The following is an 18,014-nucleotide window of genomic DNA, read 5'->3' on the forward strand; positions in this document are numbered from 1 at the left end:
GGTGACTGCCAGGGCCTGTCAATAGACCTTATGTCCACTGAGCCCTGGTGTTGAGGTCCAGCAGCCACCGACAGGTTGAGTGTTCCCTCCTGCCATCAAAGAGCACCCAAGTACTTCAGACAAAGAGGCTTCGTACAGGAGCTATGGCCAGATTCTTTACACCTGACCCCTTACAGGAGAGCCTGTCCTTACAGGTGTCAAGGTTGGAGGGTCTTGGGTCCTCCATGACCCCAGGGAGAGGAGCTGGTCACTGATGCCCCATCTTGATTCTTGTGTCTCATCCTTTCAAGAAGGACTTGAGAACTTTAAGTTCATCCTGACTGAAGGGGTTCAAGTTAAAACTCTTCGGCTCTGGTTTGCCTTGGGCCTCATTGTTTTTGGATTAGTTCTATTTATCCAGATGATCCTGATTTTGCTTAATCATTTCCTTCACTTGAGGGTGAGGCGTCTTGACAAACATGTTCCTGAAGCAAACCACATCTTCAGAGAGGCTGAGACCATTCTGCAGGGCTCTCAGGCCCTCTGGGTTTTTATTCCTTTTGGTGTCCACATCCACAATCTGCTGCTTGTCCGCCAGCACCTCCTCAACATGCTCCTCCACCTCGAACAGGTACCACAGAACTTACTCTGCATCAGGTGACAGCATGGCACCAACCAACTCGGGTGCACAACCCCTCATTTAATGTTTCAATGCTGGAAGAAACTGCTCCATCATGCAATTAAAATAGTGTACAGTGTTTTGAAATTAACATCTTGCCACCAGCAATCTTATGTGTATATATTTAACTTTAGATTAAAGTCAAATAGGGCCTAAATGTGATTTGTTTCACCTTAATAAAAATTTCAATATTCCAAAAGTGATCTAGTCATCTTGGAGCTTAATGAATGTTTTTTCTTCTTTTTTTTTTTATTATTATTATACTTTAAGTTTTAGGGTACATGTGCACAACGTGCAGGATTGTTACATATGTATACATGTGCCATATTGGTGTGCTGCACCCATTAACCCGTCATTTAGCATTAGGTATATCTCCTAATGCTATCCCTCCCCCCTCCCCCCACCCCACAACAGTCCCCGGTGTGTGATGTTACCCTTCCTGTGTCCATGTGTTCTCATTGTTCAATTCCCACCTATGAGTGAGAACATGCGGTGTTTGGTTTTTTGTCCTTGCGATAGTTTGCTGAGAATGATGGTTTCCAGCTTCATCCATGTTCCTACAAAGGACATGAACTCATCATTTTTTATGGACAAATTTACAAGAAAAAAACAACCCCATCAAAAAGTGGGCAAAGGATATGAACAGACACTTCTCAAAAGAAGACATTTATGCAGCCAAAAAACACATGAAAAAATGCTCATCAAAAAAATTTCACTGGCCATCAGAGAAATGCAAATCAAAACCACAATGAGCTACCATCTCACACCAGTTAGAATGGCGATCATTAAAAAGTCAGGAAACAACAGGTGCTGGAGAGGATGTGGAGCTTAATGAGTGTTGCTTCCCCATTGCCAGGCAGGGGTAAGATGCCACTTCTACCTCAAAACTCTTCTAGGAGTTTTATAAATTTGAATTTTGCATTTAGGTCTATGATCTATCTTGAGTTAATTTTGGGAAGAGTGTAAGGTCTGTGTCTAGATTTTTTTTTTAATGTGGAAGTCCAGTTGTTCCAGAACCATTTGTTAAAAAGATTTATCTTTTATTGTTGTATTGTCTTTGTTCCATTGTCAGTGATCAATTGACTATTTATATGGACCTATTTCTGGGCTCTACTTAAGGGAACATTTATAAATATCATTTGGGACCCTTCTGTGAGGAAGACTTGACCTTATCCTTCATTTATTCATTTAATCAATAATTTGGCCATATAAATATGTATTCCTGTATATTTATTTTATATTTTGAGTTATAATTCAATACTACCTTGTTTATTTTATTTTTAAAGTTATTCTAGTTTTGGCCATTGAGAGCTCTTTTAAATTGGTTCCTGTGTCACTTTGACATAACCTCATTCTCTTTTGTTTGAGTTTTTTCTTACTTTCTGACACTATACGTATGATGCTCTTTTATTTTATTTTATTGCCTTAGTACCAGAATCTGCCATTTCTCCAAGGAGCCCTGGCTCATTTCATTGGAAAATGGTAGCTATTGCCTTTTATACATTGCTAATTTGTTTTCTTAGAGATAATTTATACCAAAAATCTCCCAAACTAGTTCTTTGTCACTGAAACACCATTAATAGAAGATTTTTTTCCTCTGTATTCTGTCATAATAAATGTCATGGCAGGGCAGTCTACACAACTGACCCACAAAACAAAATAAAACGAAACTAAGCCTGAGCTTCATCACTGATTCTTCGTGTTCCCTTAGGCCACATATAAAACAAACAAACAAAAAACCAACATGTTTTCTTTATTATATTTTGCTGCTGTGGATGTTTATTTTCTCATTCTGCCTCAAAAATTGCCTTATTCCCATGTATTTTCCATAATGAGGCAAAATTATGGTAAACTCTGGTATAACGTTACTGAGGAAATCAAGAATAATTATTTCTACCTGTCTCATCATTGCCACCTGGCATCACTTCCCGCTTCCTCTCCAACCATCCAGCAGCATTGAATTTTTTAAGGTCTCCCAGGAGCCTCAGGCTGTCTCACCTCCTGTCTCCACCCATGTTGTTCCCTCTGTTTGCAACACTTTTCTTTGACACTGACTCCATTAAGTAGAATTCACTCTTCATGTTCAAATTTAAGTTTCACTTATTTGCCCCACCATGAACATATATTACAGTAGCAATCCAAAAAAATAATTTACACAAACTTTGAAATGCATATTTTCCATTAATAGAACCCATGTTTAATAAGCAATATATATGTTAGAAATCAAGAGAAAATCGAATTTTTTTAAAAAATGAAGGCTTTATGTATTTATAATCCTTTAAATATTTTGTGCATATTATTTTATTATGAAAGCTATTTATAATATGAAGTAGAACTAAGTTTACTTTTCATTTGTTTCTTCTTATAAATACTATATTCCCTGAGATAAATCAATAAATAAGAATATATAATTTATTAGTGATAATAATGATAATCATTTCTGGAAAAATGACAGGCAATCCTCTGAATTAAACTCCAAGTCTCATATAATATATCATCATCTAGCTAGTTAGAAATGAACTTGGGCATTCTTCATAAGCATGTATAATCTTGTGTTTCAAAAGTTGGAAAATAATTGTATATTTTCTTCAAAAACAAGTAGATTGATAGACCAAGCATATGATTATTATTGTGCCAAACTTTCATTTTAGTTGGACTTTAAACATATATATACTCGTTTTCTAGTTTAACCTAGAAAGCTTATTCTAGCATAATATTAAAACAGTAATGTAGTATAACTTAGTGGTAAGCAAAGAATTTGGCGATAAAAAATAATTTCTGCCCCTGCCTTCTCTAACATTCAAGATTCTTTTCATTAGCATAACCTTTAAATCTTCATAAGACACATTGTTTATGAATATGCCCAAGGCATAATATTTCTGTTGAAAAGCAACCTATTAATTAAGAGTAAGGCATGGCAGCCAACCAGCAGAAAACAAATTATTGAGAACATAGGCTTGGGGCATGATACTTCTGTATATGTGCAAGTGAATGTGTGAGTGTGCCTATGTCTCTGTGAGTATATGCCTATAAAAGCTGCCAACAAAATGACAGGTTAACAGGAGTTGATTAAAGGATTGGCATATCCAACGGGTTTAAGATAGTTTATGTTAATAAATATATGGTGAAAAAGGTATCTTATCAAAATATCAGTAAGGGAAAACTTAAAACCAGCATAATATTAATAATTTAAAAATATATACATTATCATCGACTCGCTCTTTGGGAAATAGAAGAACTATGAACATATTCCTTTCTCAAATAAATTACAATGCAATTCAAGAGGTGAGGAAAACACACTTAAAGTGACAGCAAATAACAGTAATGCAATTAGATGCAAAACAAATGTGATGACTCTAAAAGCTGCAGGAAGTGAACAAAAAGCTATTACTCAAAAAGTGTTCATGGAGATCTTGCAATCTACATGTGTCTGGAAGTGTAATACACAAACAGAGAGCGTGCAGTCATAGCGGAAGGGGAAGATATTTTATCTGAAAGCAAAAGCATGATGGAAAGCGTAGAGAGAGGATTAAACATGGCAGGTTTATAGAATAGGTGAATCTTTTCTGAAACAGGCTTTATAAAGCTTGTTGAGGTCAAAGTAAAGTTATACTAACATTTGTATAACTTTTCCTATACTTTTTTCAGTATACTTTGAAGATGTTGCTTATTTGCCTTAAATGGTACTCCCAAACTCCTCTAATTACTAAGTGATCACTAAACATAGTTGAGCCTAACGTTTTGAATCTGCTGAATTGCAACTACTTGTTTCCTGCTAGTTTTGCAAGGTAGCTTGTGAGAATTAAATAAGGTTGCATATAAAAATGTTCTAAATGTTGTAATTATAATTTGAGTATATAATAATAAGGTAAGCTGCTACTTAATAATCCTAACTTGATTCTTCATATATTCATGCTCAATATTTTAAATAAAGAAATACAATAATGTAAAAATAAAAATAATAGAATATTTTATGAAACCACAAGTGAAGTAATCAGTGTTTCAGCCTTCTCATTCCTTGATCAAGAATTTCAATCTCCAATTCTAAAACTGCAATACACTGCAGGCTACAAAACTGCTTCTGCAATTTGCCTTTAATAATGAAGATTAAATCAGCTTCAGGTAAAAATTCTGTTTAGTGCTCCAAAACCATCATGAGAAACTTATGGGCATGGATAAAAGCATGTTTGAAATTAATGTGACTTTAATAAGTAATTAAAAACAATTATCTCCTATATCCACTGCATTTGTTTATTGAAATGGATAGATTTTCATTTGAGAATTTAAATCTGTGAGATCAGCTTTACTTCCAGTCTGCTAAAAAAAAAAAAAAAAAAAAAAAAAAAAAGATTACCTTATTCCTACTACTCTTTCTCTTTCATCTCAGAAAACAATTCATGCAGAATCTGAAAGCTTATTTTAGTGATAAATAAGTTTTGCAGAGAGTTTTTGGCATTAATGAATTAAAATTGTCTCTTATGTTAGCTAATTTATCTTATTTTAGTAAAACTTTACTGCCATTTACTCCGAGGATTCTAACTGCTCAACAAGATTGCATAATTTTCCTGTCTGATCCAGAGTGTAATAATCTGTGTTATAAAGAATAGTCTACTCCACAATATATTACTTACATTTTCTCAGGAGTGAGCTCTGATAAAATTGCGTCTTGGAAGAAGAGCATTTGAGAATTGTTTTCGCCAACTTCCATTTCCCCTTTTCTTTTGCACAGCAATTATATTAAACACTTGTTCCCTTTATATTTTTATTGTTCCTTATTGTACATATATCCTCTAATGTTACCCACTTGAAAGTTAACTTTTATACAGAAAAAAATATAGACAGTAATTATGATTAATCAAATATAATGTCAAAATTTCATATGGCTGAATTTCCTGGATCTTAAATTACTGTGATGTGTTTGTTACATCTCATATTTACTAAATAATTTCATCCTATTTAGCTACAAAAGATGACACATATTCGATGCATCCTTCTTTTCTGATTAGATAATAATGCCAACTAATAAGTGAAGCAAAAATATGTAAGTAAATATATTATGGGCACTAGTGTGATTTAGGACAGTTTACATTTAAAAGAGGTACTTGGCAGGGATAATTTTGCTTGCCAAGGGATATTTAACAATGTCTGGAGACATTTTTGATCATCACAGCTGAGAATGTGTCACTAGCATCTAGTGAATGGAGTCCAGGGATGTTGTTAAAGGCTTCCTTATACATTAGCCCAAATTGAGGTGTGCATTTCTCTGCTTAGTCATGTCATTCACTTTATGAAATGTATGTAACAAGAAAGCTTCCTATTACCTAATGACAGGAATCTATCTAAATTATCTGCAGAGAGAAGAGGATGGGAAGCATTTACATGCATCATGTTTCTGATAAATGATGACTATTACTGCATTGTAAGCTATGTTAGTGGAAAGACAGGGGAGATAAGTGTATGCTGCATAATTTATACATTAATGTAGTATTTAGCATCCAACACATTGTTTGAATTTTAATGAAAAAAGGGATAGTCATTTTCTTTGAACTATGTTTACACAATTTTTGTGTGCCTGTAGAAAAATCGTGATCTAAGCTGATTTACCCTGCCAACCCCCCAAAATGTAACCCTTATAGATACTTCATCATTGTTATATCAATTGTACTTACTATGCTTATTTTGTTAATTATAGACCTTTAATTAAGTTTGTTTTAAAATGGTCAAAATATTACTACCAGTCATGATTTGGGTTGGGAAAATCTATTAAGTATACTAGTTAACTTGGGTGAATTTATGGACAATGTATGCAAGTACTCAAGGTTACACTAACATTTCATAAACTGATCACCTTTAGGTAGATTTACACAGATTCCATTTATAAGCAGTCTATTGTTTGCTTCACTTATTAGAATTGTTTTACAAGACCTGACAAACTGCATTATTGTTGGAAAAACAATTAGAAAAATGTCTTCCAAAAGTTAGAAGATCTTGTCTTACTGTTCTCCCTTGAATTATTTCCCTCAACCTGGAAGGAAACTGCTTCTCATATCATGCTTGTTTGATTCAGCATGGTGATTAAAAGTGTTGCTTTCAGAACCTAACAAATCTGATGCTTGAATCACATCTTTTCCATTTACTACTAGCTTTAATAATTTTGGCAAGTAACATAACCTTTATAACTCATAATGTAGCAGTCATAATAGTAGTAATAACAATTATACCCTGTATTATTGTGAATATTAATTCAATGAATGTAATTTGTTTAGTGAAATGCAGGACACACAATGTGTTTGACAAATTTAATTAAATGAATTTTCAAAATATTGTGTCAAACAGCAAAGTTTTTGCTGTAGCCTAGATCACTTTTCTGATATATCCAGTGACCTACTTGCTATCTTTATCTTGAAGTTTAAAAATACATGCACACCAGATTAAATATGTCAAAATCTGAACTCTTTTCCCCTCCAAAACCTGTTTTTCTTTCTTCTGTTTCTAGGTAGTGGAGACATCCATAGAACTGTTCCAATCAGAGACCTAATAGTTATCCTTGCCTCCACCTTCACAATAATTCTTCATGTTTGTGAATCAGTAAGGGTCTTCTAATCTATCTGTTTAATAGTACTAGAGATGGGCCCACTTGTCTGTATTCCTACCTCTTTGCCTTTTATTTTAAGTCATCATCATGTCTCCAACAGAAAGTGATAGCAAAAGTTCCTTCAGTCATATCCTTGAGTCTTTTTTCTCCTTTTTCCACTCATCTGTTTTTCTGCATGAAAACCAGAGTGGTTTTTCAAAAAAGATCAAATCATGTAGTTTCTCCACTTAAAGGCAGTGACTCCCTTACCCCATTGCTCTTAAATTGAATTCTAAAACACTTAACCTAAATTTTAAGTTTATCTACACTAAAATTGTAGAAGCCCTGAATTTTTTTGCATTCTTTTCCATAAATAATTTAAATTAAATACCACACAAAATGACAATATAAAATATTAGGAAATATAACAATTTTCATTTTTGCTCATAATGATAATGACAATTTTTTTTTTTTTTTTTGAGACGCAGTCTGGCTCTGTCACCTAGGCTGGAGTTCAGTGGTGTAATCTCAGATCACTGCAACCTCCGCCTCCTGGGTTCAAGTGATTCTCCTGCCTCAGCCTCCTGCGTAGCTGGAACTACAGGTGCGTGCCACTACTCCCGGCTAATTTTTGTATTATTTGTAGAGACAGGGTTTCACCATGTTGGTCAGGCTGGTCTTGAACTCCTGATCTCAAGTGATCTGCCCGCCTTGGTCTCCCAAAGTGCTAGGATTACAGGCATGAGCAACTAATCTTTAATGCCTCTCTTTCAGAGGCATTCTCCCTTACTCCCATCGCCACCTCCCACTCTGGAATTGACTCTCTTTGCTGGTTCCCTTAAGCACATGTTGAATAGGCTTCAAGATAACTGAGCACCAAGGCCATTCTTAAGCCTGTAGCTTTACTTTCCAACCCCTCTTGTAACTATTTCTTTCACATTGTCCAGGCATCCAGCCGTTTTAAGTTGTGATTCTCTGCCTTTCTTGTAAGCATTAATAGTCACTGTTCCATTTACTTTGAATACTTTATTTTTTTCTTTTTTGTTAGCTTATTCCTATTCTATTCTTAAGTACATCTAAGTGTAATTCCTTCAGAAAGGCCTCCCCCAACCCATTATTTCCTCATATATTGAGTTAGGTTCTTACCTCTAAAACCCCATGCTACTTCCCATTTACTGCTAAGACATCCTCCTTATCCAAATTTTGCTACTTCATTACATGGCTCACAAATAACTGTTCTCTTTTAGGTCCATCTCAGAGATCAGCATGATCCAGTCTACTGCTTGTTTCTGTATGGCTCACAAACTAAGTATGTTTTTGTTTGGTTGGTTTTCGGTTTTTTACTTTATAAAATTGTTGACAAAAATCAAACGAAGAATAATATTTCAGGACAAATAAATATTTTATGAAATGCATATTTTAATATCTTTAAATAGAGTAATAATGTAAATCATCTACTCTCTTTGATGTGTACAATGCTTATAAGTACTTTTGCACTACATCTGCGGAGTAGTTGCAATAGAGATCATATTGTCACAAAACCTAAAATATTGACTATCTAGCTCTTTACAAAAATGTTTGCCCACTGCTGGTCTATTATATCAGATGTCAAATTTCTTAAGGGGGAAATTATATTTTCACAATTACATCTTAGTCATCTGCTGTTCCCTGTATACTTGTTAGGTGTATAAGTGAACTAATAGGAGTGAATAAATGTAATGAAGATGAATCAGTTCAATTTATTCAGCGGAAAGTAAAGTAAATCAGGCTGGCTCAACCTAGCAAAAAAGAGAGAACTGAAAGGAAGTAGGTTAGTCACAAAATAAAAGAAAATATTGAAGAATGAGGCCTTGGCAAGGATAAGAACTAGCATGGCTCATGAGATCTTAGTAAGAGGAACCACTGGATAATCTCATTCAGATTAAAGTGATTAACTTTGAATCTACATTTGGCTCAAAGTTCATATTTCCAGGAGAGATAATCTGACTACCCCTTGACTAGGGAAAACGATCACTTTCATTAGCAGTTCAATTTGGATATTATATAAGCTTGAAGTAGACAATCCCAACAATACTACTTATAAAAGAAAATCAGGGTTCTAGTACCAGAATAAGGAGTGGTATTGATGCTAGCTAGACAACAAAATGACAAGATGTACCCTACAATAGAAAAAATGGGAGTCAAAATTATTTTAAATGGAAATATATGGAAATTAGACTATAGCTGCCTGTTCTGGGACATCTTCCTTCTATCAAACTGAATAGCAATATATTCATAATTGTCTTACTCATTCTCATGAATTAACTAGCTTAGTTTTAACATTATTGCTAAAAGTGAAATTATCAATGAAACTATTCATGGAGTGCACTGAGTGTACTCTCCTTCTGATATTAAAAACATGCCTACCTGCCAATTTAATTGGAGAAGATAAAAACCATTATTTTGTTCATTAGCGGTTTTATAATAACTTAAAAAAAGAGAGAAGGACTGGATTACAACTTAGTATACGATGATGAATACACTGGTTAGACTGTAAATATGAAATTATCCACATCCCATTTTTGTGATAAAGAGACGACTATGGCATATTAGTAATGTCATGATAAAGGAAATGTCTCTAATAGTCTCAGAAACACAGAAAAACATTTACAAAGTGATGGGCACTAATAATCCCAATATTATTTATCTTCTAGCATTTTTCTTTTCATTCTTTTACTAAGTACTGACTGTTCTCCCAGCTCAGTATGACACATCTCATATTATAACTGTTCCCTCAACTGTTAAGCTTGAACTCTCTGAAAAACCTTTATTCCTCCCTGAATGAGGCCGTACTGACAGCTTTTGGAGATCATTTAAGCTATCACCACAATTATACCACCTTCCTTCCAGTTGGGTACCACATATTTGAATTAGCTTTTATATTTTTAATTCATGTGTGTCAAGTTCTTGAAGTGTCCACCTTGAAAAATTTCTGAAGGATTCATATGCAGCTCCAACAGGAGTTCTTTTTATTTTTGTTATTTCCCAGATAAGTAGCCCTAAATTTTTTATTCCTTTCTTACAGTGACTTCAAATGAATGCCTCTTGTGAAAAACTTTCTCTCATTAAGAAAAAGAGCCAGCCGCTTAAAATGCTTACATAAAAACCAGCGTTTTGTAGTCTTTTTAGTCACTAAGCCACATCTGCTTAAAAAAAGTCGTATCTAATGATGTTCAGCCCGAGAATGAAAGAAATCCAGATTAACTTTACATATCCACTTAACTTCCTTAGTAAAACAAACTAAATTGATTTTATGATATATAATACTACATGTATACTGTAGATATGATTACTACTTAGCTGATAAAAGATAAAACACATGTTATTTCATTTTTACTGTGTCCACTTTCTACATAATAAATTTATTGTCTACTTCTTCAGCTTATACAGTTAAGCTTTCTTTCAATTAATTTGTAATTTAGATTGGACAAGTCACTGAACAATTATTGAACAGAAAACAAAATTACATATTTACTAGCCAAAAATTTAATCATAAAACTTCTATGCAGATTATATTTAGACCACACCACAAAATTTCTGCTGTGTTTCCTAATGTTTTTGATGCCTATGTTGACTTTTCTGGCCATATATTTTTATTAGCATCTGTCATAAAGCAGTTATAATACAATTCAGTTCTACTTTTAGATTTTTATTCAGAGAAACATTTTCGGCCCAATTACAAACATCACTCTAGGAGACTGTTTTTTTTCCTTTGACTTAAGTATAAGTATAGTTTTACTCAATAATTTTGGTTGATTTAAATTTCATGATACAGCAACTTCTCATTTTGATGAGAATTTTTTCCTAAATATTATAAGGTACTCCCTTTACAACATCCTGACTTTCTGCATCAGGTGACATTTTCACAGTTACTTCTGATGTGTTATGAATCTTTCTTGATATTTTGATATGACTCCAGTGTAAGTTATACACCCCACAAATTTAAAAGTGAAGAAAACTGGCATTATGATCTTTGTTTAAATGCTTTCCAGAATGCTTGAGTACAGGAAGAAGATATATTATTATATAACTTTTTGAATGTAATTTTAAAATAGTGGTTTAAATTTATTAAATGCTAGAACACACATTAAAAGTGTATTCTTACAGAAGTTTTTTAATTAGTATTTTATTTTCAAAAACAAAAAGGGTTTTTTAAAAATTAAAAGAAACCACAATGTCTCCAACATACGGAATAATACATTTGTTTGTGCTTAGTGACATATGAATTTTTTTTCTGGCTGTATATTTCATATGAAAAACACAGTATAACAGTTACTGTTTTGTGGGATACAAGGGCAGTGTCTGCTGAAACACAGTAGTACCTGCCTTGAGATATTTTAAAATTAACTTCTCTGAGCTGTTCAAAGCCTATTGGGAAAATTTCCACTAATCTAAGTGGTTTTCATCTTATTCTGAACCATGCTTTTATTTTAACTCTTAGTTGAAACTCTTAATACATTAAAATTAAGATTATACATTCATATACTCTGCATCTTGAAAAAAATGTATTCACATTTTCTTCTCAAATATGAGAGTAGAAATTCAACCAGGTACGCAAGACATCTTTCAGTCAAGTATCTTATATGTATCACAAACCAGGATGATTTATTTGGGAACGTAATCTAATCTATTTGGAACTTAGTTTTCCAATTTGAAAAAAGTCAGGGCTTAGGACTAGTTGACTGCAGTCACTTTCAGTTCTAAAATTATAAAGTTTTTACATTCATAATGTGAATATGTAAAATTCATATTAGTTTTACGAAACATGAAAAGAGAAAATGACAATGTTTCTTGAGAGTTTTTAGTATGCAATATATTTGGAGAATTTAAAAATGAAAACACACCATTTCATATAACAAGTTTCTTTGTAAGAATAAGGATAAGCTATTATAAAAATTTTAATTATTCTGCCATGTTATGCCTAAACATAGACCAAGACAAAAGAAATGGTAAAGCCTAAAAATTTAAAAAAAAAAAAGACAGGAGAGACATAGAAGTACAACCAATTGCTATTAGAAGCTTATGAACCACATTTTCTCAAATATTTAACGTTATAAGTACTTGAATGCTTTAATTATTTTTTAAAAACTTACACCTTTATAGCTTTTAATATTGATTGACAATGAAATAAAGTATATATCAAGTCTTTAAAGTAATAAAGTTAGGTTGCTAAAATACGGCCTAATATCTTAGGAATCAATAACGTGAGACTTAAAAGATATTGAAAGAAAGTAATATCATGTAAGCATCTTACATTTTTTTCAAGCCGAATTTACTGTTTTGTATTAGAAATTAAGACACATTGACTACAAGGTTGAACTTCTCTGTCAAGGTTAAGAATGGTGATAATTCAACCAAGTTCTTCCACCTAAGCTCCCAAAGAGGAGTATGGGTGCAAACACTTCAGAAACTGACTACTCCTAGTTGTATCTTAAACTGGTTGTCTTGGATTTCATCTTTAATCCAATGGATGACATGTGGAAGAGATAGTGTATGTTAGTGATTAAAAGCTTGGCTTCTGAAGTTGAACTGCCTAAGTCAAACTACCACATATGCCACTTTCCCTATATTTTGGATCAAGTTAGTTAGTTTGTTCTTTTTTATAGTTTTCTCATCAGTAAAATTAAGATAATAACAATGACAATTTCATAAGGTGTTTGTGAAGATAACATGAGTTATTAGGTTGTGCAAACGTATTTGCAGTTTTTGCAATACTTTCAATTGCAGAACCTGCAATTACTTTTGCACCAACCTTATGATATGGAAAATATGTTAAACAGTATTCTGCACATAATTATGACTGAAGAAGTATTAATTCTTATACTATGTGTGCATGTGGAAGTTGAAGAAGACAAAGGAAAAACTATCAGATGCCATTTCTGCAAATCCTACAAGTCAAGACCTGGTTTGCAATTAAGTGTCCATGAGGCCATATAAAAGGCCAGTTTCTGAATACAAACTATGTAACACAGAGTCTCTTCCACCTGATAAATTTTAATTTTTTTTTATTCCAAAGATAAAAAGGGGTATGTAACTCTTTACAACTTGATAAACTCTTGCGTATAGAAATAAAAATATTAAGGGCAATATAAGTTTTTATCATCTTACAATTTTATTTTATATTTTACGGACTGTAGTTATCACTAAGGTTATACACAAATATCTAACCATGATCTTCCAGGAACATAGTAGGATGGTAATTCCTGACCTTGCATTTAATTCCAGCAGATAGATTGCAAACTGACTGTTTTTTTTTAATTTTTAAATTGACAGATAAAATTTATGGGTATTTGTCATGTACAACATGTCTTGAAGTATATATACAGTGTGGAATGATGAAATCTAGCTAATTAACGTATGTATTGCCTCACACACTTATTTTTGTGATGAAAACACTTTACATCCATTCGTAGCATTTTTTGAGAATACAATATATTGTTTATGCAGTCACTATGTTGTACAATATATACTGTACAATATAGTTTAAGAGTAAACTTATTTCTCCTGTGTAACCAAAATTTAAGACAATACAATATTAATAATTCCCTTATTTAAAACAAATTAAATAGGAGAGCTAGTTTAGCATTCCTATTTGATAAGAGATACATATATGCCAGTTGTTGATTACATATTTTATGACAGAGAATAGTTTATTAATTATATTTTTATAAAACAATGTTGGAATAACTATCAGGCAAGAAATATTTTAACTATAAAGTATTTACCATGTAAATACCTCTATTATAAATCTATAGAGTTTACATCCAAATTTGGAGAACAAGCAGGAAATAGAGGGGAGTCATGAGAGCAAATTATTAAATAGAACTCGGAAGAATTTGATAACCTGTTTACAACCAAGACTCATAATCTCTACATCAGGTTTATCCATGCTAGGTTGTTTTTATTACGCAAAGTGTTTGCTTAACAACATTCAATTGGTTCTTACTGTCTTCCAGGAACTGTTTTAAGTGCTTTAGAAACTGATTGATTTAATTCTCAAATCAACTCTATGTGACATGTGCTATCATTATCCTTCTTTTACATATTAGAAAACTGAGGGATGAGAACGATGTGTAACATGCCTAAGATCACGCAGCCAGTAAGAGGCAGAGCAAGAGTTTGATCTCCAAGAGTTTGGTCCCTGTTTTCATGCTCTTTATCTCCACAATGTACTACCATATGTGAAGATTTCCTTTTCATCATTTATCTATAATTATTTAACTTTTTTTATAAAGATAGTTAAAAGACTGGTTACATTAAAGTCTCTAATTCAACATATCTTCAAATTGGCCTACATATCTAAGTATCAGTTATAGCTTCAGCATTCAAATCATCATCATCACCATCATCATCATCATTTTTCCTAGTATCTTAGTAAGTATGTTTCAATTGGTCACATTTAAATAAGAGCTTGCAAACATTCACTGGCTATCAGGCGCCATGGAAACTACTTTGACCTTTATCATCACCACTTTGGACTCTTTCTAAAATCATAGAGGAAATTAAAATCAGAAAGCAGCTAAGTAATTACCCCGAAAGAGCTGAGAGTTCAAAGGAAGCTTATGTTAGATGTTGAAATGCATTATGTGATTATGTAACACAAAATTTGCTTTCTCAAGTGCTCTATTTGCTAGGCTGAAAATAAAAATCACACCACCATTCACCTCAGTAATAGCTCAGTAATAGCTAATAGAAAGAGAAAATTATTTTCCCTAATGTGCAAGTTGGCTTAACAATGAAAGTTGATATTGATAAGAAAGCCTCAATTAGATTGATCCAGAGTGTAAACCAGTTGCTAAAGAATTATCTCTTTGTTTGACTTCATTATTCACTAGATGCTAGCAAAGCTTAAATTACTGAATTTTAATAACTGATCACCTAACATTTACCAATATTATATATAATATGTATATATATAATATGTATATGTATATACATAGACTCACAGCCAAGAACCTATCTCCCTATAACTAGGTTAGGAAGTACCAAAACAAAGAAGTTGCAACCTAGATGGGGAGAAAGACATCTAAGCATGTAATTGTGGTCATGCTGTCACATGTAACACAAAAGCAATTGAGAAATGTGAATAATGAGACTAATAGGAAGTCATAATAGCAAAAACACCTGAAAAATTACACATAATTAACTCATTTAGTGAAATTTTTGTTATTTCTTTTTAAAGATTCTTACATGTTTAGCTTATTGCATCCATGACAGTATCAGAATATTAATAATATAACCCACAAATTAAAATATAATTAATTTTGCAAGTAAAGCTATTTTTGACAATATTAGCCAGGTATATCTACACAGAGGAAAATTATTGAATTTTTAAATTTAGTATTTAATTTATTATTAGCATGTAATGCTATAAAATCAAGTGTTATTGAGTTTCTTCCTTACCTACCCCATCCCTCACCTCAAGATATTAAGGTATTAAGCAATGCCAATTTTATCAGGTAAGCAAACTCAACTTCAATTGATTAGCTAATTATAATAATAAAGTCAGTGAATTTTAACATTATATAAGCCACTGAAAAACACTCTCCTGACGATTAACTCCAAGTGGAGTGCTATGCTAACACTGTTTAGAAAGGTCATAGAAATAACAAGAAATCCAGTAGCTATGAAGCAAATATGAATGATAACCTCTCAACAGGCATCTTTATTACCTTTCTTCTGTAACTCCCACTAAATCCATTCTGCACAATACAACTTATTATATTTCTATATAACATTGTATTATTAAGCATAATTTTCTTTATGGCATTTCCATTTTTGAAATTATAAACTAACTTTTGCACACAAATATAGATGACAGTATATGAAACTCCCATGTATCTATCGCCTATCTTAAGAAAAAATGATTGACAAAATGTAAGCCACTATATATTCTTGCCGTCAATTTCATTCCAGTGAGTGCAGAGGTAATCACTTCTGAATTTGTCATATGTCATTACATGTAGTTTTAATGCTGACTGTATGTGTGTACATTCACAATTAATATATAATTATTTTTGCATATTCAAATATTAAAAGGGGGCATAGTGTTGTATTATTCTTTGTTTACAATTTTGTTTTTGAGTTTTATCCATGCAGCTCTATAATCCTTGATTTTAACTAAAAGATTATCCAGTGGAATCTTGTACATAATAATTTGTTTATTCATGTTATTCTTGTTGATAGATATGCATGCATATATGTATATATATTTATATGTGTATGTATGACAGCTATTATCTGTACAGATAGGTAGATAAACAGGTAGGTAGGTAGGTAGGTAGGTAGGTAGGTAGGTAGATGGGTAGATGTTCTTACAACAATGCAATAAATTTTTTTGGCACAAGTCTCTATGTGCCCAATCATGAGAGTTCCTCTGGCAGACATGCTGAGGATTGGAATTACTGCTCTTAAGTTATGGGCATATTTAGGTTTTCTAGGTATTGCCAAATCATTTTCCAAAGCGTTTCTACCTACACCTCTACCAGCACTGTACAAAAGTTTCTGTTTTTCTATAACTTCTCCAAAATTTGGAGATGTGGGCTTTTATATTTTTGAAAATTGTTGTTTCTAAAATGTAAACTCATTATTTCTTTACATTTTCATGTTTTAAAACTCATTGTCCCAGTCTGAGGATTATGGAATTCAAGAAGGCATTATGGCTTATTAACATTTATAAGATGCTGTCCACACTCTGGATCCAAGGATTTAAAATATTTCATCAACTGGTCCTACTTTGGGTATAAAATTTTATTTATTTATTTATTTTTGAGACACAGTTTTGCTCTTGTTGCCCACGCTGGAGTGCAATGGAGAAGTCTCGGCTCACCGCCTCCCAGGTTCAAGCAATTCTGCTGCCTCAGCCTTCCAAGTAGCTGGGATTACAGGCACGCGCCACCATGCCCAGCTAATTTTTGTATTTTTAGTAGAGATGGGGTTTCTCCATGTTGGTCAGGCTGGTCTCGAACTCCCGGCCTTAGGTGATCCACTCACCTCGGCCTCCCAAAGTGCTGGGATTACAGGCGTGGTTTATTTTTTATACTAGTCGTCCTCAATGTGTGGTTCCCAGATCTGCAGCAGCATTGCCTGCTAACTTCTTCGAAATGCAAATTATAGAATTGCATTTCAGATCTACTGAATCAAAAACTTGCAGGGGAGTTGGCAGAGAGAAACCCTGCAGTATCTGTTTAAATAAGATGATTTTGATTAATACTAAAGTTTGAGAACCACTGATCTTCACCACATTAGTGCCGGTCTTCCTGATACCTCCATTTCCTGCCCCATTCCCATCCCTCATCATAACTACTTGAATGCTTTACCCATGCTGTCTCCTGGCGTGATATTCTTTCTTATCCATGGCCCATCAATTTGAAACCTCTGCTAAGCTCTGAAATCCTTAGGCTCCTCTGGAAATACAGTTAACGTGCTGAATATCCTAGCCATATTAAAATAATTATGTTCCCTAAATGTAGTATTGCTATTTCACATTGCTGGGCCTTTTATTTTTTGAAATATTCTGCCCCATGCCATCCACAAGAAATTCCAGTTTCTCACTTCTCCTACTTGGAGAGTTTATGCAGAACAGAAATGTTCATTCTTTTCTATGTGTCATTGCTATTTCCTGTACATACCGTAACTCTGACGGCATTTAAACAGGTCTGCCAAAAATATATGTTTACATGTGACAGCATGACCACAATTACAGGCTTAGATGTCTTTCTTCCCATCTAGGTTGCAACTTCT

At 33.1% G+C, this 18,014-nt stretch overlaps 1 pseudogene; it reads right to left on the minus strand.

Moving 5' to 3' along the window:
• Positions 1-277: 277 nt before the first annotated feature.
• LOC100583019 lies at positions 278-646 on the minus strand (annotated as a pseudogene).
• Between the last annotated feature and the right edge of the window lie 17,368 nt (positions 647-18,014).

The sequence above is a fragment of the Nomascus leucogenys genome, chromosome 10 (assembly GCF_006542625.1).
Source record: "Nomascus leucogenys isolate Asia chromosome 10, Asia_NLE_v1, whole genome shotgun sequence".
In the NCBI taxonomy this organism is placed as follows: domain Eukaryota; kingdom Metazoa; phylum Chordata; class Mammalia; order Primates; family Hylobatidae; genus Nomascus; species Nomascus leucogenys.